This window comes from Chiloscyllium punctatum, unplaced genomic scaffold (assembly GCF_047496795.1).
Source record: "Chiloscyllium punctatum isolate Juve2018m unplaced genomic scaffold, sChiPun1.3 scaffold_808, whole genome shotgun sequence".
Classification (NCBI taxonomy): Eukaryota; Metazoa; Chordata; class Chondrichthyes; order Orectolobiformes; family Hemiscylliidae; genus Chiloscyllium; species Chiloscyllium punctatum.
The window spans coordinates 19686-41611 of NW_027310542.1; the positions used below are offsets into that span (position 1 = coordinate 19686).

General features: G+C 46.4%; 1 long non-coding RNA gene across 2 annotated transcripts in view; it reads right to left on the reverse strand.

Moving 5' to 3' along the window:
* LOC140474001 (uncharacterized) overlaps positions 1–8892 on the reverse strand; it is a 28502-nt gene extending 19610 nt beyond the window's left edge. For both annotated transcript variants that reach the window (XR_011958772.1, XR_011958771.1), the window contains exons 1-2: positions 8797–8892; positions 287–393 (exon numbers count right to left, since the gene is read on the reverse strand). This is a non-coding gene — a long non-coding RNA (uncharacterized lncRNA). The remainder of the gene's footprint in view (positions 1–286; positions 394–8796) is intronic.
* Between the last annotated feature and the right edge of the window lie 13034 nt (positions 8893–21926).

A 21926-nucleotide genomic window follows, 5' to 3' on the forward strand; every position in this document is an offset into this window, starting at 1 on the left:
TGCTTCACCGGTCTGGCTGTTTTGACAGCTGCCAAGGCAAGACGGTCTGGAATTCACTCCCTGACCCTCTCAGACCTGCTTTCCTCCTTTAAGGTATTCCTGAAAACCTGCTTATTTGGCAATACTTTTGATCACTTGACCTAATATCCCCATCTGTGACCTTATGTCAGAAATTCTCAATTTCTGTGAAATTATAAAAATGATAAAATTACAAACTGTTGTTGATTTGCACACACATTGTCAACACTTCACTGTCTCTGAGTGAATAATCTGTAACATCTCTCACCCAAGAACATTGTGGGAGCACCTTCACCACACGAACTGCAGCTGTACAAGGGAGTCAAACATCACCCTCTCCACAGGCAATGGGGCTTTGGCATTAATCACTGGTGTCTGTGGAGAGAGAATCACATAGTTGATATTTCAGGGAGTGCTAAATGCATTACAGGAAGTGAGAATGTTGCAGAATTTGATGGTCAGAAATGGAAGGAAAATGCACTCTTTTGTTGAAAAAAAGAATTATTTACTGGCAAAGATACTGTGGAAAATTTAGTCCGTTGAGAGCGCAGCACATTGTCAGGGGTTGGGCAGCAGAGGAAAATTAACTTACAAAAGGTCTGTGAAAGTAACAGTAAAACACTAAACAAGCCAAACAACCTGTGCCCAAAGACTTTAACTCCCCTTCCCGCTCCACCAAAGATATGCAGGTCCTGGGCCACCTCTACCGCCAAATCCCAGGCATCTGATGCCTGGACGAAGAACGCCTCTTCATCTGTGTTCAGACCCTCCAACCACATGGGATCAATGTGGATTTCACCAGTTTCCTCATTTCCACTCCACCCACCTTATCCCAGATCCAGCCTTCCAACTCGGCACTGCCCTTTTGACCTGTCCTACGTTTCCATCTTCCTTCCCACCAATCGGATGCTGCCTGACCTGCTGTGCTTTTCGACCATCACACTCTTTGACATTGAAAACATCCTGACTCTGACACTGTGTAAATCCTGCCCTATCACTCCCTGCCAAGGAAGGCTGCGCATGCGTCCCCCTATAGCTTGCCCCTCTCAAAGTTGGCAGCCACACACACGTGTCCCACGGATCACTGCCCCCAATAAAGATGGCGGCGATCACTCACACCTTTCACCATTTGAAGCATTTTGCCATTTGACACAAACACGAGCCTGGGATTTTCTAAGTTGTGTTTTCTGATGTGCACTAAGTTCTGTAAAACGTCTCAGCCCATTCCATTAAAATTTCCTTCTCTTCCTGGTCAATATGTCTTTCCTTAACCATGCCCTGCACCTTCACACATTTCCAATGCCTTGGTCACAACATCACAGTGCTGCCAGTGAAGCTTATCATGTGGTATCACTTTATTCCTGATGAAGGGCTTTTGCCCGAAACGTCGATTTCGCTGCTCCTTGGATGATGCCTGAACTGCTGTGCTCTTCCAGCACCACTAATCCAGAAGTTTATCACGTGGTTGAGTGTAGCCACGCCCCTCATTCACTCAGACCAACCGGCACTACCTTGTCTTCCAGCCCCATCTCCATCCTCTTATTGGTCCTGCACTGAGATCAATTACCAGAGGCTCTCTATGGGCTGGAGCATGCTCAGTGCTTCCTGATTTTGCTGCTGTTTATCAGGTATAAGAGAGTGTTCATTCCTGTTTCTCCTAATGTCGGACATTAACAAAAACAAACTGCATTGTATGGAGCCTTTCACACTGACAATTCTCCGCAAGTGCTTCACGAATGCTGGAAACATTGATTAAAGAGAACAACTTTAAGATACATCTTTGAGGAGTACAGAGGGGGTTGGGAAGGATATTGAAGAGGTTTTTAGAACAGACAAACCATCGAAAGAGCAACCCACCCAGACCCATTCCCCTACATCTAACACTACGAGCAATTTAGCATGGCCAATTCACCTAACCTGTACATTTTTAGACTGTGGGAGGAAACCGGAGTACCCGGAGGAAACCCACGCAGACACTGGGAGAATGTTCAAACTCCACACAGACAGTTGCCTGAGTCAGGAATTGAACCCAGGTGTCTGGCGCTGTGAGGCAGCAGTGCTAACCACTGTGCCACCGTGCCGCCCATCTGCAGCTCCAAACATGGAGTGATGTCTGTGGAGAACAGCTTACAACGGAGACAGTTAGTGGCTAACCATAGTTTAGCAACCCCATGACTTAGCCCCCCTATCCCACACACCAGGCCTTGTTCTCACAGCCTGTCATTACACACTACCTATGGTTAGCCACTAACAGTTTCCATTAACAGCTCGTAGCCCTCCCCCAGCCAGATCGTTATCCACTCCTTTATCCAACCCTTCTTCTCACTCTATCCCCACCTATCCTTTAATCCTTACATCCTCCCCTAAACCCTACCTTCTGCATATAAACGAACATTTTTTCTCTCAGTATCAGTTCTGAGGAAGGGACACCGGATCTGAAACTTTAACTCTGATTTCTCATCACAGATCCTGCCAGACCTGCTGAGCTTTTCCAGAACTTTCTGGTTTACATCTTCCGCAGTTCTTTTGGTTCTAATTTACCGGGAGTTTGTAATTCAGGTCCCACAGCCTCTGTCCCAGTCTCTGCTGTCTCTCCCAACCCCAAACAGTGACACTGCACCTGCACAGCTCATGGCTATGTGTCGTCTTGCTGGCCACACCCCTCATTCACTCCCATTGGCTGCAGGACCACACAGACTCTCCTCCCATTGGTCTGGAGCTGCCGTCAATCAGCCAGGCCCCATTGTGATGAGAGTGGAGGGCTTATCCCTCTCTCTGCCCTGGGATGAGCTTCATCATTCAGAGTGAATGGGGCAGTATCAGAGAGTACAGGGCCTGGGGGCTATTCAGCCCATTGGGGCTGTACTCTCTCCCTCTGGAGATGCTGCAAATCTGTCCCAAATCCCCTCCTATTTGCCCACAGCCCCCCAAATCTTTCCTTAAAAATTAAAATTCCAAGTCTGTTTCAGAATACCTGCTGAATCTGTGTCGTTCAGACTGTTCCAGATGCTCAGAAGTTACTGAGTAAAATAGTGTTCACATTTTCACTTTGTATTATTTGCCAATTACTTGAAAGTAGATACTAAAAGTTGTGACAGTGTTAACAATTCCTCTCTCTCTCTGCAAATTCAAGACCTTGGAACCAAATCTGCACCAGGTCGAAATCACTGCTTCACCTTCTCAGCTCCAAGGACAATTATCTGTGCTGCAGCTTGCTCTCCACAAAAGAGGAACGCATCTTAGTTTATTAACGTCATAGACATATACAGCACAGAAACAGAACTTTGGTCCAATTCATCCGTGCCAACTAGGAATCCTAAACTACTGGAGTCCCATTTGCCAGCTTTTGGCCTGAATCCATCAAAACCCTTACTGTTCACGTACCCAATCGGATGCCTTTTAAATGTTGTGATTTTATCAGCCTCCACTACTTCATCTGGCAGCTCATTCCATACACACACCACACTCAGCTTGAAAACGTTGCCCTTAGATTCCTTTTAAATCATTGCCCTCTCAACCATGTGCTCTAGTTTTGGACCAATCTAACCTCAGGAAAAAGAACCCCGGCTGCTCACCTTATCCATGCCCCTCGTGATTTTATAAATCACCATGAAGTCACCTCTCAGTCTTGGACTCTCCAGGGAAATTAACCCCAGCCTATTCAGCATCTCCCTGTAGCCCAAATCCTCCAAACCTGGCAACGTTTTTGTAAATCTTGTCCAAATCTTTTCACGTTTCACAACATCCTTCCCAGAACAGGGAAATTCAAACTGAAAACAGAATTCGAGAAATGGCTTCATCAATGTCTTTTAAATGTTGTAATTGTATTAGCCTCCACCCCTTCCTCTGACAGCTCACTCCAAACATGCACTGCCCTCAAACTGTCCAACTCTGGCAAAGTCCTTGCAAACATTTTCTGAAATGTTTGAAGTTTCACAACATCATTCCTGGAACAGGGAGATTGGAACTGAAAACAGAATTCCAGAAGAGCCTTAATCAATGTCCTGTACAGCCACAACATGACGGAGAGCATAACAAACGCTGCATTCACTCCCTTGCCTATCTGTGACTCTACTTTCAAGGAACTATGAACCTGCACTCCAAGATCTCTAAGTTCAGCAACACTCCCCAGGACCTTACCATTCAGCGTATAAGTCCTGCCCTAATTTGCCTTTCCAAAATCCAACAGCTAACATTTATCTAAATTGAACTCTATCTGCCATTCCTTGCTCCACTGGCCCATCTGAACAAGATCCTGTTGTATTCTGAACTAACCTTCTTCGCTGTCCACTACACCTCCAATTTTGGTGTCTTGTGTAAAGCTACTAACCATACCTCATATTCACATCCAAGTCATTTATTTAAGGACCCAATAATCGATCCTTGTAGCACACTGCTGCTCACAGTCCTCCAGTCCACAAAGCAAATCTCCATCATCACCCTCTGTCTCCTACCATCAAGCCAGTTTTGTACCCAAATGGCTTGTTCTCCCTTCATTCCATGTTATGTAACCTTGCTAACCAGTCTGCTTTGTGGAACCTTGTTGAATGTCCATATAAACAACATTCACCGCCTGGCTTAATCAAATTTCTTTGTCACTTCAAAACATTCAGTCAAGTTAGTGAGACACGATTGTGCACGTACAAAGCCACATTGACAACAGGAGAAAGTGAGGACTGCAGATGCTGGAGATCAGAGCTGAAGATGTGTTGTTGGAAAAGCGCAGGTCAGGCAGCATCTAAGGAACAGGAGAATCGACGTTTCGAGAAGGGCTGATGCCCGAAACGTCGATTCTCCTGTTCTTTGGATGCTGCCTGACCTGCTGCGCTTTTCCAGCAACACATTTTCAGCTCCACATTGACAACAGTCAATGATTATTCCTTACTTTTCCAAATAGATGGATATCCTGTCCCTCAGAATGCCTTCCTACAACTTGCCTGCCACTGACTTCAGGCTCACTATTCTCTTGTTCCACGGCCTCTCCTTACCACCTTTTAAAAATAATAGCACTTCACCTGTCACTATCAATCATACAAATACCTCAGGAGAGGCCCAACAATCACTTCCCTAGATTTCCAGAAAGTTCCGGGATACATCTGATCAGGTCCCAGGGCTTTATCAACCTTGATGCGATTCAAGACATCCAGTAACACCTCCACTGTAACATGGATACTTTTCAAGTTCTCTCTGTTTATTTCTCCAACCTCTTGAGCTTCCATATCTTTCTCCAGTAAAAATGGCGTGAAATATTCGCTTATCTTTCCCACCCCCCGGTGGTTCCATAGACAGCCTCGTTAATCTTTAAGGGGTCCTATTCTCTGGTCCAGTGCATCTTTTGTCTGTGATATATTTGTTTAATCTCTTTGGATTCTACTTAAACCATTTCCTGAAGCTATTTCATGTCAAACATCATCAGCAGCAAGCAACAGAGCTAAACGATCCCACAACCAATGGAAGAGATCGGAGCTCTGCAGTTCTGCCACACCCAGTTGTGAACGGTGATGGGTATTTAAACAACTTACTGGAGGAAGTATCACAGAAATCCCCACCCTTACTGATGGAGGGGTCTCACACACCCATGCACCAGATAAGACAACAGCATTTGCTGCAATCTTCAGCCAGAAGTGCAAAGTGGGATTATCCATCTCAGCCTTCTCCAGTGGTTTCCAACATCACAGATGCGAGTTTTAAGCCAGTTTGATTCAGTTTGAATAACATCAAGAAATGGTTAAGTCGTGCAAAGGCTATGGGCCCTGCCAATATTCTGGTAATAATACTGATGGTTTGTGCTCCAGAACTTGCCACCCACCAAGTCACGTACCGCTCCAGCACTGGCATCTACCGACAATGTGGAACATTGCCCAGGGATGTTCAACACAAAAACACAGGGCAACCCAACCCAGGCAAGTTCCATCTATCAGTCCACACTCGATCAGCAGTAAAGTGATGGAAGATGTTATCAAGCAGCAGCTGCTCAGCAACAGCCAGCTGAGTGACTTTCATTTTAGGCTCCACCAGGGCCACTCAGCTCCCGATTGTGTTACCGCCCTGATTCACAATCTGACAACTAACTGAATCCCAGAGGTGAGGTGAGTGTGAAAGCCCTGTCCCACTCCAAGATTACTATTTCTAGCTGATTCTACCCTTGTCTCAGCTCATATACTCTCATCCACCTTGTGTTATCTCCAGACTTCAGTATCCAAACACACTCCTGGCCAGCTTCCCACATTCAATCTCCCTGTAATCTTAAGAAAATCTAAATCTCTGCTGCCCAAGTACTCCCTCGTACCAAAACTTGTTGATCCATCAAAAGGCTTCTATTCATAATCAACAACATACAGCCACAGAAATGTACAGCATGGAAAGAGACCCTTCAATCCAACCCATCCATGCCAACTAGATATCCCAACCCAATCTAGTCTCACCTGCCAACATCCGGCCCACATCCCTCAATTTAAAATTCTCACCCTTGATTTAATTCCTGGTTGTGATCATCCCTAGCTCGCCGCATCACACACCCTTTGAGACCTCGACAACCCATTCTGTTCGAGACTCCCAATGATCTGTTAATTCATTACTTCACCTGTATGGCTGCTTTTACAGTTGTCAAAGCAAAATTTGCTGAAATTTGCAGTCAAAACCTCACAGGTCTGCTTTCCCCTTTTAAGACATTCCTCAAAGTCTGCTTATTTGGCAATGCTTTTGGTCACCTGACCTAATATCATCAGTCTCTGACCTTATGTCTAAAGTTCCCAATAATATTTTGGTGAAATTATAAGCAGGATAATAAAACTACAAACTGTTCTTGATTTGGACATTACCTTCAAATCATCACTATTGCTGTAATGAATACTCTGTAATGTCTCTTACCCAACCACATTGTGGGAGCACCTTCACCACATAAACTGCAGCTGTACAAGAAAGTCAAACATCACCCTCTCCACAGGCAACAGGGCTCTGACATTAATCACTGGTTTCTGTGGAAGGAGAAACACAGTTGGTGTTTCAGGGAGTGCAAAACTGATTACAGGGAATGAAAATGGTGCAGAAATTGATAGTTCGAAATGGAAGGAAAATACACTTGCTTATTGGAAGAAATTATTCTTGACTGTCAAAGATTTTTCAGAAAAAAATTAATAAGCAGCACATGGTCGCGGCTGGGCGGCAGTGAAAAGTTAACTTACAAAAATGTCTGTAAAAGTAATCATAAAATACTAAACAGACGAAAAATACACCCATTGTTCGATACTGAGCAAGCTCGATATTGACAAAGTGGTCATGAGGGAGCCCAGAGATGAAGCACAGCTGTATAAGCTTTTATGATCCCACAGTCATAGAGATGTATAGCACCGACACAGACCCTTCGGTTTAACTCATCCATGCCAACCAGGTATCCGAACCTAATCTATTCCCATTTGCCAACACTTGGCCCATATTCCTGTAAACGCTTCCTAATCAGATCATGTGTGTATTTAGATGCCTTCAACAAGTTTGAATTGTACTAGCCTCCACCACTTTCTCTGGCAGCTCATTCCACCCACTGCATGAAAGTGTTTTCCTTTAGGCCCCTTTGAATTTTTGCCCCGTTCACCCTAAAGCAATGTCCTCTACTTTTGGACACCACTACTACAGGGAAAACATCTTGTTCATTTACTCTGTTCATGCTCCTCATGATTGTATAAACCTCCATAACATCACCGCTCAGCCTATGGCACTCCAGGGAAAACAGCCCCAGCCTTTTATGCCTCACCCTGTAGCTCAAATCCTCCAACCCTAACAACATCCTTGTAAGTCTTTTATGAAACCTTTCAAGTTTCACAGCACCCTTCTGATAGGAGGCAGGCCAGAACTGCACACAATATTCCAAAAGTGGCCTAACGAATGTCCTGTACAGCAACATGACCTCCCACATCCTATACTCAATGCTCTAACCAATAAAGGAAAATATACTGAACACCTTCTTCATCATCCTATCTACCTGCAACTTGACTTGCAAGGACTATGAATCTGCAGTCCAAGGTCTCTTTGTTCCGCAAGCGTCTCCAGGGCCTTGCCATTCATGTATAAGTCCTGGGCTGAAAAACGTGTTGCTGGAAAAGCACAGCAGGTCAGGCCAGGCAGCATCCAAAGATCGGGATAATCGACATTTCGGGCATGAGCCCTTGATGCTGCTTGACCTGCTGTGATTTTCAAGCAACACATTTTTCAGCTCTGATCTCCAGCATTTGCAGTCTTCACTTTCCCCTAGTGTATAAGTCCTGCCCTGACTTGCTTTTCCAAAACGCAGCACCTCACATTTATCTAAATTAATCCGTATCTGATCAAGATCTCACTGTAACCTGAGGTGACCTTCTTCACTATGCACAATACCTCCAATTTTGAATGACCTGCAAACTCAGTTACAACAGCAAATCATTTAAATGAATGACGAAACAAATCCAGAAATAAACATCCATTTCTCTGAGTTTGAATGTGCTCTGTGAAAATCCTGCCGAATGACTCTGTACCAGAGAAAGGCTGCACATGCGCCTGGCTGCACCTTGCCCCCTACAAAGATGGCGGCCGCACACGTGTCCAGTGATTCGTTGCCCCGAATAAAGATGGCGGCGCTCACTCAGGCCTGCGGCCACACTGAGGCAATTCCCCGTTTACTCCAAACACGGGACTGGGACGTTCAAATTTGTGTTTTCCGACGCGCACAACATGTTTGTAAAAAGTCTCCGCTCATAGCAACAGTTTTTCTCTCGTTTCCTTCTGTTTGTTTATTTATTTCCTTACCGTATCCTTTCGCTCCATAACTTCACGAGCATCCATTACAGCGACTCGAGGCCGCGCGCGAGGGTGATCACGTGTTTAGTCTAGTTCTGCCCCTCGTTCACTTTGATTGGTTGGAGGACCAACCTCCCGCCAAGTCCTCCAGCTCCGCCCACCGTCCTTTCATTGGTCCGGTGCTGACATCAATCACCCAGGGTCCCTGTGTTGGATAGAGCATGCGCAGTGCGTCCTGCTTTTGCTGATATGTTGGGTAATATGATGGGAGAGTTGACTGAGGGGAAAGATCCCTTTGTGTGAGCTCTGCAGTAGATTTCCTTTATTCATGGAGGGAATTGCCTTTCTACTCATGACTGTATAGCTGTGATTGATGAACCAATGCCATCTGAACCAGTACATAAACGCACCATTTTCACAATATCTGAGATCTTCAGCACATGGTATCACACTCTTCTTTGGAGATAAAAAAAAGCATGAAATGGAGCCTCAAGGAATCGGAGCAGGAGTAGGGCATTCATCCCCTCCAGCTTGTTCCCCCCATTCTATCAGATCATGGCTGGGCCAACTCCGCTCTCAACACCTCTTTTATGCTTGATCTGCATACCCCTCAACTGCTCAATATTTCAAAAATCTATCTGCCCTCTTTTAGAATAATTTGAGATAGAATCATGAATTCCCTACTGTGTGGAAACAGGCCCTTCGGCCCAACAAGCCACACAACCCTCTGAAGAGTAACCCAACCAGATCCATTCCCTTACCACATTTAACTTTCACAATTGTTTGGGCTAGAAAATTCTAGCCATTCACTGAGAGAAAAAAATTCTTTACATTTTTTACAAAATGAATGTTCCCTTATGTAATGTTTGGTTTGAGACTTCATTGGTGCTAGAAGATCTAGTCAACATCTACCCTGTCAAGCTCCTCAGAATCTTGTTTCCATAAGATCACCCCTTATATTATGTGGGTGGCACAGTGGTAAGCACTGATGTCTCACAGTGCCAGAGACCTGGGTTTAATTCCTGCCTCACGTGACTCTGTGTGGAGTTTGCACGTTGTCTGCGTGGCTTTCCTTTGGGTGCTCCAGTATCCTCCCACAATCCAAAAAAAAAGTGCAGGTTAGGTGAATTGGCCATGCTAAATTGCCTGTCGTGTTCGGTGAAGGAGTAAATGTAGGGGAATGGGTCTGGGTGGGTTGTGCTTCGGCGGATCGGTGTGGACTTGTTGGGCCAAGGGCCTGTTTCCACACTGTATGTAATCTGTTTGTTAAGATTATATTGTATAATGACCTAACCTGTTTAGCTATTCTTGATAGGTCAACCTTTTTGTCCTCGAAGCAGCTAGCTGAATCCTTTTTTGAATGGTCTCCAATACTGGTTTATCCCTTATTAAATATGGGAGCTAACATTGCATACAGTACTCCAAGTGAGGCCTCAGCAACAACCAGTGTGGTTAACCAATCCTCACTCCATGCAAATACATTACCCCTGACACAGTGAGCTCCTGTATTATGCAATTAACTTTTATGTAGCACCTTATCATTTGCATTTTTAAAATCCAAATACAGAACATCATTGGATTGCCCTTTCTCAGCTCTGCTTGTTATCTCCTCAATGAACTGTCGCAAATTTGTTATAGTGTCTCTTTAACAAAACCCAGTCTACCATGTTTAATGACAAGCTTTTCTAAATGTCCTGCTATTTATTACTTTAATATTCGACTCTGCCGTATTACAAAAACAGATATTAAACTAACTAGTCTATAGTTTCCTGATTTCTGTCTCCCTTCCCTTCTTGAACAGGTGCATCAATCCACTGGATGCTTCCTGTATCCCCTGATTCTGGAATATTCCAATCGATGCCTTGAATAACTCTGCAGTCAGTTGCCTTAAAAATGTTTGATCCAGGCCATTAGGTCCTGTCTGCCTTTAGTCCTATTAGTTGGTCAATAATTTTTCCCTTGTAACAAAGACTGTTATAACATTTCAAAAGCCTCTGATTTCAAAAGCACAATGTGATCCAAGTTGTCTTCTAATCTGTGCTGTACTAGTTCTTTCTGATTGAGATGACTGGGTTGGTATGTGCGCAGGTTGTAGCAGGATCTCTGACTGCCACAAACCGATTTGGGTTACAGCTCCTGTGTCAGTGACAGTGTTGTTGGGCTAATAGAGGCAACAACATTCAGACTTCACGAAGCAACTGCGAACCAGGGCTGCAAACCCACAATCCGAAGAACTGCAGGTTCGGTGAATTGGTCATGCTAAATTGCCATAGTGTCCAGCGATGCACAGTTTCGGTGCATTAATCAGGGGTAAACATTGAGGAATAGGTTTGGTTCGGATACTCTTTGGAGGGTCGGTGTGAATTTGTTGGGCTGAAGGGCCTGTTTCCACAACGTAAGGATTCCATGCTCTGGGTAATTTTGGGGATCTAATAGAATCCTGATATTCAGAGGGTTCTCTGTTACTTAAAATATTATTGTGCACTCAGCTTATGTTACCTTCTGAAACAATTTGAGGTAGACTGCTCTGTGCAATTTCACAGAACAGATGCTCTGGAACCAATCATGGAACAGCTATTTTAGACCTGATAATATGATTGATTAATGAGCTCAAAGTAAAAGACCCTTTTGGTAAGATGCAATGCAGCATGATAGAATCTAGCTTTAGGGTGAGGAATTTAGTTCTTCAACTTGTATCTAAACTTAAAGGCAGTGACAAGGGGATAATGTAGTAGTTCCCTAAACTGGAATGGGACTATAGTTAGAATGTTAAAGCAGAAGAATATATTCAGTTACTTTATAATTCTCAACAATATATATTAACTTGTAAAAGAAATGCACGATGAACAGCGGTGCATAGCTGAGGGAATTATGAGTGACATCGAATTGAAAGAAAAGATGTACAAAACTGCAAAGATGATGGTAGACCAGAAAGTTTAAAAATTTCAAACTATCGAAGGATGAACAGATACAAGATATTTTGTCCCTTGTCAGAGAGACTGTTGTAACATCTTTGCTCCCATTTAATACCTTGCTTATTTCCCAGCATTAGGATGGTAACAGAATCTTCCGGATTAGTAAGATAATTGGGCAAATTAACCCACCAGTTACTCAGCCTAAAACACAGTGCTCTTGTGATGCTGTGGTAGTATCTCCAACTTTGAGCCAGAAGGCCTGGAACTGTCCCACCTGTTCCAGAGGTGTCATAATGCATTGAAGTAGGTTGATTGGGAAAGCAATATGAGACAAACTTCAGTAATTGAATGGTCAATCTTGATGGTCTCTGGAAATTCCAAACTTGACTGTTTTGTATCCTCACCTGAGGCCTGATCTCAATTAATCTGCCTCATTTAAATGGAATTGCATTTTTTTGTATTGAATATAATTGAAGTTTGTCCTGTCTGCAGGCCCCCTTGTGCAAAACATGTTGCAATCTGTCAAAGAATAAGATTCAAAACTCAGATCAGCTGACAGCCTGTTCCAGGGCTTAAACCAGTGGCCTTTTCCACTGGGACAGTAGGCGCTACAGAATTGATCCCATTTCCCATTAAACTGAGACAGGAGGTGGTGAGCTTGCTGAAATGTCTTTCACTGAAACATTTTTGAATTAAGATAAATTACTTTGGTAGCGGTGCAATTGAATTTAGACACTTAGTGGGGAGTATCGACTGTCATTTCTTTGTTTGTTTCATCGCAGAAGGAATGAGAGCAGCCCAACGCCAGCCGGACCTGTGGAGAAACTGCCAGATATTAAAATGCGTAACTCCACTTCATTAGCCAGTCTGACTGAGTCATCCAGACTCAAACATCATGACTGGAGGTGGGCTTTTTGTGTTCACTGTGGATGCTTTTACAGAGTTCAAAATTATGCATAACATTTTTTTGAGTACTGAAAACAACAAATACTGAAGATCACAGGAGGGAGCCGATGGCTGAGTGGTATTACTGCTAGACTGTTTATCCAAAGATGCAGGTTGCATTCTGGAAAAACAGGCCGAATCATGCCACAGGAAATGATGGAATTTGAATTCAGTGAACATCTGGAATTAAGAATCTCATGACCATGAATCCTTTGCTGGGTGACGGAAAACCCATCTAGTTCACTAACGTGCTTGAAGTAAGAAGCTACCATCCTTACCTAATTTGTCCTACATGTGACTCCAGACACACAGCAATGAGCTTGACTTTTAACTGCCCATTGGGCAATTAGGGATGAGCAATGAATGCTGCTGAGCCAATGACACCCTCATCCCATGAACTTCTTTTAAAAAAAAATTGATGGAGAGACCAAGCTAACATTTTGAGTCCAGATGACTCTTCATCCGATCTCTGATCGAGTTATCGAGACACATCGTTAGCTTGCTTGGTCTCCATGGATGCATTCTGACCTGCTGTCAGCTCCAGCATTTGCTGTTTTCAGTACAGGTTCCACCATCTGTAGTAATTTCCTTCTATACTTCTTCATTATGTTGTTTATTAAATGTCCACTAAATTGCAGCTACTACTCAACACCTTACCTACAGAGTACTGTGGCCCTGGTGTCAAAAGCCTCCATTAACTTGTTCAATTACACCATAGTTTAGGACAATTGCAAAATGCCACTGTGGCTGAAAAGAATAGAATCATAGTCACCAACATGGAAATGAACCCTTCAGTCCAACTCATCCACGTCAACCAAATTTCCCAAACTATGCCAGTGCGGTTTGCCTGCATTTGGCTCATATTCCTCAACCTATCCTATTCATGTACCTCTCCAAATATCTTTTAAATTTTGTAACTGTACATGCATCTACCACTTCCTCTGGCCGTTCATCCCATGTCCCAACCAATCTCTTTGTGAAAACGTTGGAACCTGATAGTTTCACTGTTGACGACGGTGTGTGAACCACTGGGGATGATTGTTCGTTCAGGACAACCCCTGTCTGAGCACGGCTTGAATGTAGCTTGGGCCTCCTTGTGGGTTACCACATGGTTCTCAAGGCTTTGTGTTTGCGCAGCGCAGCTGTCTATGGGTGGGGGTGTTGTGGAAGGAAGGAGGAGGCATTAAGGAATTAATGAATTTATGGAATGTGGGTGTCACTGGCTGTGCGAACATTTATTGCCTCATTCTAATGCCCTTGAGAAGGTGGTTGTGAGCTCCCTTTTTGAATCACTGCAGTCCGTGTGGGCTGTAGACCTATTGGTAGTGCTGTTGGGAGGGAATTCCAGAATTTTGGCTCAATGACATTTCAGGACTGCTGAAAGATTTTCAACTCCAGATGGTAGTGGCTTGGAAGGGAACCTGCAGGAGATGATGTTCCCATGAAACTGCTTCCCTTTTCCTTTTATTTGGTATTGGTCCTAGATTTGGAAGATGCTATTGAAGTGTTATGAATTGATGTAATGTATCTTGTAGATAGTACATAGTGCTGCTCTGGGCATCAGTGGAGGAGGGAGTGAATGTGGTGCCAATCAAGCAGTCTGGTTTTTCCTGACACTGTCAAGCTTCTTGAGTGTTCTTGGAGCTGCAGCCAAACCTAGCCAAGTAGTGAGTATCCTATTGCACTCCTGAGTTGATTCTTGTAGATGGTGGACAGGCTTCAGAGATTTGGAGGGTGGTTTACTTACTGTAGTTATATGGAAAGTCCACTTCAATTTCTAGTAAATAGTAAACCCCCAGAATGTTGATGGTGGGGGATTCGGTGATGGTGGGTTTGAAGAAAGAGGCTGCAAGGTTTTTGGTGAAGGAGCTTCAGGCTGAAAGGGAGGGGGGGGAATAAGGTAGAGGCTAGAAATGGATAGGTGGGGAAAGATGCTGCAAAGGAGACATCACGGTCTTTTCTCTGTGCTGGGCCCAGCTGGTCTGCTGACACTACTGTAGAGATATTGTGCCTCACCTCACCAAATCAAACAGCCTCTCACCATAGTCTTTCCAATACCATGCCCATTAAACACCTTGTATTAGTCCATTCCTCTTACTTCCTCCTTTTGAAATAAGAACATAAGAGCATCATAATTAGGAGCAGGAGTATTAATCCAGCCCCTTGTACCTGCTCTGCCATTCGAGACAGACATGGTTAATCTCATCTTGGCCTGAACACCACTTTCCTGCCAGCTCTCCTTGACTCTTCAACCCATTACTAATTAAAAATCTGTGTGTCTCTTATTTAAATTTACTTCATGTCCCAGAATCCACATTGTTCTGAGGTAGTGAATTCCCAAGATTCACCAAACTCTGAGAGAAGTATTTCCTCCAACTTTCCCTTTATTGTAAACTTATGACAACTCATTGTAGATTGAATCATCTTCTCTGCATCTACTTGGTCAATCCCTTGACCATATTATAGACCCTCAATGATATCACCTCTCATTCTTAGGTTGCAATGAATATGAATGCCAATAGTGGTTGGAGTTCAGCTTGTGACATTTTAATAACTGTGTCAGAGGATGTTTGTTCAAAACTGAGCTGGACAGTTAGTGCTTTTCAAATAAGAAATAGTTGATGAGATTAAGTACATTAATATATTGGAGTTTTGTTTTTAGGAAGATTTACTGTTGGGAAGATTTGGTTAAGGGAATATTGCAGTCAAAGCTGTGGAAGATTAACCTCCACCCATGTGTGAGGTCATACACTGTGGTCAAAAGACTAAAGAGACCACTTCCTCTTTGGAAATATGTCCTTAAATAGGGCAGAGGGATCTGGAGATAGGAATGAGTCACTGGCAGTAAATGGCACCGGTTTGTGAGGTTAGATCGAGAAGTAGGTCATGGGTTTATTTCTGGGGTGACAGAATGGAAATGTGTTCGATATGTGTAGGACCATGGACAGGTCACCCTTGGAGCACTGCACACAGTTCGGATCGGGGAAGGTAAAGAATAGTTACTGGAATTATATCCAAACTGAGTTTGAATTCATCAAGGTAAGATTGGGCAGTCTTGTCTCATTGAAAAAGAGTGACATGGTCCAGTTACATTTGATCGAGTAGACATGGAAAAGATGTTTCTGCTTGCGAATGACAGAATCCATGGATCTGGGGATATAATTGTAATCATTATTAAATCTCATCGGAATTTGCAGAGGGCGACAAACTCTTTACCAAAAAGGGGTTTGAATGTTGAACTTACTTCATCAGGAATAATTGAAGCAAATAAGAGATGAATTCAAGGAGGAGCTTGGAATACAAGAAATCGAAGAAAACTATGTTGATGGGTTTAGGTTGGGAAGGAAGTCTCTGTAAATCACAAATACTGAGAACCTGTTTTTGTGTCCTGAAACTATGCATCTGTGTTGTTCTGTGACATTTCTGTAGGAGCAGCAGCGGCAGCAGTAAACAAGGCAGCTCACCCTTACCATTCTTGGAGAAAAGCAGAACCTCTGGCCACGCAAAAGGTAAATAGCTCTATTGAGGATGTGGTTCAAACAGCGGCCAACGACCCAATCCGCAGAGACAGTGTGCCTTCATTACCTGGTGAGAAAGGTGAATTCTTAAACTAGAAATGATGTTTTGTCCTTCCACTGATCTCATGACTTAAGCAGGGAAATGTGTCTCTTCAGTTAGATGATTTGAATCAATCAAATCTTTTGCTACGTTAGCACTCCTTCCCTACCCAAAGGATATGTGGGTCAAATAGGCACATGTCCTGCACTGATTTTTTTCAAGATTCCTTTATTCAATCATGTGCTTAAGCTATTCAATCCAACTTCCTTGTGTTTCCCTTGGATCTGTGGTTGTGCATAAGGAAACTTAAACAATGTGTGATTCAATATCAAAGTTGTGTTGAATCAATAATTGTAACCCCACTCTGGTCCTTGAGCAGATAATTAATCCAAGGATTCTAGCTCAGCCCCTAACTTCAAGTTCAAGTTCTAAACCTTTCAGTGAGCAATGGAAACTAACAAAGAACAATGTCAATCATTTATTGTCTCTCCAGACTCTGCTTCTGTTGCCACTGAGTTCTCCCATGAGTTCGACGAGTCAATGACGAAAGATGAGATTGAAGAGAAATCCGTCCATTCCCTTCTGCCATCAGAGAGCCATCACCACTTTAATATGGGGAAGAAACGCAGCCAGCAGGATGATTCAGATGAGGACGTAGTGCGGGACTAATCGGCTTCTCCAATGGATTAGGGTGAGTGGTGGTACCAATTACTGGGATCTCAGTGCTTGGAATAGTTGCTCCTCTCCATGTTCGAGGTGCTTTGCCATGAGATTCAGATGGGGAGGACGAGGACCATATGGTGTAACGAGCGTGAGCCAACAGTTGGCGGGTCCTGTGTTTTTGAAAAAAAAAGCGAGTATCACTCGGTAACAATGTGCCCAGAGTTTATCAATCATGAAGGAGAATACATATTTAACATTGTTAATCTTTGTGATTGAGTTACCATGTCGTGAAGACAAAGATTAATATTTAATGGGATTCATTGCTCCCCCAATCAGATAAACACAAGGCAAATTTGACTGCGAAGAATGTCTCTAAATTTACACCCTTCTACTGTCCATTAAAGGTAATAAGATGCAAAAGATGTCCTTGCAGAGGAACTTGATTTGAACAAGAGACATTTGTGCAGATAATAAGAGATATTCTCATTGGAAGGATATGTTTAGTGATATCCTGCACGGTTCGATGTTGGAGCCCTAATTATTCACTATTCATAATGAAAGGAAAGCCACATTCAAAATTTGGGGCCACTCTGCAGATTACTGTGATTCCAAGTGTAGGTAGATGGAAGAATAGCATTAGAAAGTAATATTGATAGATTCAGTAAATGAAAAAAAAACAACAGATGAGTTTGTGTCGGCAAGTGAGAGGTTGGATCAAAATAGGATATTTCTTGATTGTGAAAATAGAGACAGTGGACTCCAAGGAAACTTGGTGGGATTAATCCAGCTGTATAGTTCATGAAAATGTCACAAACAGGTTCAGAAACCTGACCAAGGGGCCGGTAGAATGTTGACATTGATCTCGACAGAAGACGAGATACCAAAGGATTAGAAGTCATGCTTCAGCAAATCCGAACCTAGTTAGACCGAGCTGTCAGGGCTGGGCACAATGGCTTAAGGAGAGTATCACTGAGTGGAAGTGCAGTGTAGATTTACTGATGTGATACTTGGATTCCAAGGCTTAATTTAAGAAGAAAGATTAAACAGATAAACTGTTAGAGTCAGAACATTGAGGTGTGATATCAGGGAACACTTTTATACACAGAAATGGATAAAGTTTGATAAAGTTCCACAAACAGCGATTGATTGGAAATCATTTGCAAATTTTAAATCTGAGATTGGTAGATTTTGAATGAAAATGCTGAAGGATTATGGGACAAAGACAGGGATTTGTCATGATGATGAAGATTACCATGATTTGGGTGAATGGTGGAATAGGCTCACGGAGCTAAATAGCCTCCTTGTGCTCTGATGTTGATGCAACCATGGCACCCTTATTCTCTGCAAGTGCAACTCCTGTTGTGTTTTTGGTTATTTATCAGAACCTGGCAGCAAGTTAGTGACTGGAGTCCTGACCAGAAAATCATCAGTATGAGGGACTTCGCCGGTCTGAATGTGTTTCATAGCTGATGAAATGACACAGCCAGCACTCTCCTTCCCTCTCTCCCCCCTTTGCCACTCACTCCTCCTGTCCCATCGCCCTCTCCCACCCTCTCACGTGCCCCCAGCGAACCCCTCTTAACCCCCACCCCTCTCCCACCCCTCTTGACCCCCCCCCCGCTCCCCCAACCCCCTCTCGCACCCCCCGCACCCTCCCTAACCCCCCCTCTCGTGTTCCCGGGCCACCCTTCCCCCCCATTCACCCCCTCTCACTCCACCCCACCGCCCCCCCGGGCCACCGTTCCCTCCCTCTCTCCCTCACTCACACCCCTCTGTCTTTCATCCCTCTGTCTCTCACTCGCCCCCTCTTTTGCCCTCTCGCTCTCCCCATCTCTCTCTCTCTCACTCCTATCTCTCGCTGTCCTTTCCCCCCCACACCCCCTTTCTCTCCTCTCTCACCCCATCACTGTCACCCTCTCTCTTACACCCACTTTCGCCCGTCTCTCTCTATATCTCTCTCTTTGTTCCCCCTTCACCATTGCTCACCTCTCTCACTCTCTCTCTATCCTTCTCTCTATCACCTCTCCGTCTCGCTTCTTTCACTCTCTCTCGCTCTCTCTGTCACCCCTCTCTAACCCCTCCCTTGCTCTTTCTCGATCATTCTCTCCCCCACCCTCTCTCCCACACCCTCTCTCCCTCTCTCTTTCCCTCGCTCTCTCTCTGTCTCTCGTATTTGTCCCCTCTTTCCCTCTTTCTTGCAACTCTCTCCCTCTTTCTCTCAATCTCTCTCACTCGTTCTCACTGTCTCACTCACTCTCGGTCACTCTCTCCCTCTCTCTATATCACGCCCCCCCATCTCTCTCTCTCTCCCCCCTCCGTCTCGCTCCTTTCTCTCTCTCCCCACTCTATCCCTCTCTCTCCTGCCCCTCTCTCTCTCTTGCCCCTCTCTTGCTTTGGCATCTCTCTCTCTCTCGCCACCTCTCTCCCTCATTCCCTCTTGCCTCATTGCTCTCGCATCATCTCTTCCTCTCTCACCCCTCTGTCTTTGCCTCTCTGGTCCTTCCCTCTGTCTCTTGCCTCCTCTCTCTTTCTTTCGTCCATCTCTCATTGCTCTACCTCTCGCTTGTCCCATCTCTCCATCTCGCTATCCCTTCTCTCGCGGCTTCTCTCTCTCTCACTCTCAATCTACCCCCTCTTTCTTTGTAGCGCTCTCTCTCTCTCTCTATCCTGCCCCTTTCTCTCTCTCTCTACCAATCCTCTCTCTCTCGCACGCGCACTCTCGCTGTCTCTCACTCTCTCTCTTGCCCCCTCTCTCTGTCTCTCTGGCACCTCTCTCTCTCTCGCCTCCTCTTTCTCTCGCTGTCTCTCTCGCACTCGCTCTCTCTCTTCCTCACCCCCGTTGTTAATCTCTCTGTGTCTCTTGCTCTCGTTCTGGCTCTCTCTCGCTGGCACCCTCATTTGCCCTCCTCTCACTCGTCCTCCTCTCTCTCAACCCCCCCTCTCTCTTTCGCCACCCCCTCCCTCTCTCTCTCTCGTCCCTTCCCACTCTGTCTCGCCTACTCCCTCTCTCTCTCGCCCACTCCCTCTCTCTTTCTCGCCCGCCTCCCCCTCTCTCTCGCACCCCCTCCCTCTCACTCTCTCGCCCCCTCCCCTCTCTGACAGCCTCTCCCTCGCCCACCTCCCTCTCTCTCTCGGACCCTCCCTATCTCTCTCGCTCCCCCTCTCTCTCTCGCCCCACTCCCTCTCGCTCTGTCGCAACACCTCCCTCTCCCTCTCGCCCCTCTCTCTCTGTCTCTCTCAACCCCCTCCCACTCTCTCTTGTCACCCTCCTTCTCTCTCTCGCCCCCTCACTTTCTCTCTCTCTCACCCCCTCCCTCTCTCTCTCGCCCCTTTCCCTCTCTCTCTCGCCCCCCCTCTCTCTCGTCCTCCTCTCTCTCACTCTTGCCCTCTCCCTCTCTCTCGCCCCACTCCTCTCTCTCTCTCGCCCCCCTCCTGCTCTCTCTCGCAACGCCTCCCTCTCTCTCACCCCCCTCTCTCTCTCGCCCCCCCTCTCTCTCTCGCCCACTCCCTCTCTCTTTCGCCCCTCTCTCTCTCTCTCTTTCGCCCCCCTCCCTCTGTCTCTCGACCCCTCCCTCTCTCTCTTGTCCCCTCCCTCGCCCCCCTCCTGCTTGCTCTCTCAACACCTCCCTCTCTCTCACCCCCCCCCTCGCCCCCCTCCGGCTCTCTCTCGCCCCCCTCCCTCTCTCTTTCGCCCCCCTCCCTCTCTCTTTCGCCCCCCTCCCTCTCTCTCTCGCCCCCTCCCTCTCTTTCTTGCCCCCTCCCTCTCTCACCGCATCCCTCTCTCTCTCGCCCCCTCACTCCCTCTCTCTCAACCCCTCCCTCTCTCTCTCTCTCGAGCCCTCCCTCTCCCTCACGCCCTCCTCCCTCTCCCTCGCACCCCCTCCTTCTCGCTCTCTCGCCCCTCCTTCTCTCTCTCGCCCACACCCTCTCTCTCGTCCACACCCTCTCTCTCTCGTCACATTCCTCTGTCTCTCTCTTGCACCCCTCCACTCTCACTCTCGCCCCCTCCCCTCTTTCTCTCGCCCCCTCCCAATCTCTCTCCCCCTCCAACTCTCTCGCCCCCTCCCTCTCTCTCTCTCACCCCCTCCCTCTCTCTCTCTCGTCCCCTCCCTCTCTCTCTTGCCCCCTCTCCCTCTCTCATCGCATCCCTCTCTCTCTCGCCCCCTCACTCCCTCTCTCTCGACCCCTCCCTCTCTCTCTCTCGAGCCCTTCCTCCCCCTCCCGACCTCCTCTCTCTCCCTCGCACCCCCTCCTTCTCGCTCTCTCGCCCCTCCCTCTCTCTCTCGCCCACACCCTCTCTCTCGTCCACACCCTCTCTCTCTCGTCACATTCCTCTGTCTCTCTCTCGCACCCCTCCACTCTCACTCTCGCCCCCTCCCCTCTTTCTCTCGCCCCTCTCAATCTCTCTCCCCCTCCAACTCTCTCGACCCCTCCCTCTCTCTCTCTCGCCCCCTCCCTCTCTCTCTCTCTCGCCCCTCCCCCTCTCTCTCACCACCTCCCCTCTCTCTCACTCCACCTCTCTCGCTCCCCTCCCTCTCTCTCTCACCACATCCCAATTTCTCAGGTCCCTCCCTCCCTCTCTCGTCCCTCCAGCCCCCTCTCACATGCTGCGCCCCCTCTCTCTCGCCCCCTGTCTCTTTCGTGCCCCTCTCTCGCCCCCTGCATCTCTCTCTTGCCCCCTCTCTCTCACTCTCACTCCCTCCCTCTCACTGTCGCCCCACTCCCTCCCTCTCCCTCCCCATTCCTCTCTCTCTCACCCCACTCCCTCCCTCTCTCACCCCATTCCTCTCTCTCTCACTCCCGCACTCCCTCTCTCTCCCACCCCTGCCTCTCTCTCTCGGCCCCCTCTCTCTCGCACACCCTCCCTCTCTCTGTCGCCCCTCCCTCTCTCTCTCGACCCTCCCTCTCTCACTCGCCCCCCCCACATCCACTCCCTCTCTCTCTCGCACCCCCTCCCTCTCTCTCTCTCGCACCCTGCCCTCCCTCTCGCCCCCTCCCCCTCTCTCTTACCCTCTCCCTCTCTCTCTCTCGCTCCATCCCCCCTCTCTCTCACCCACT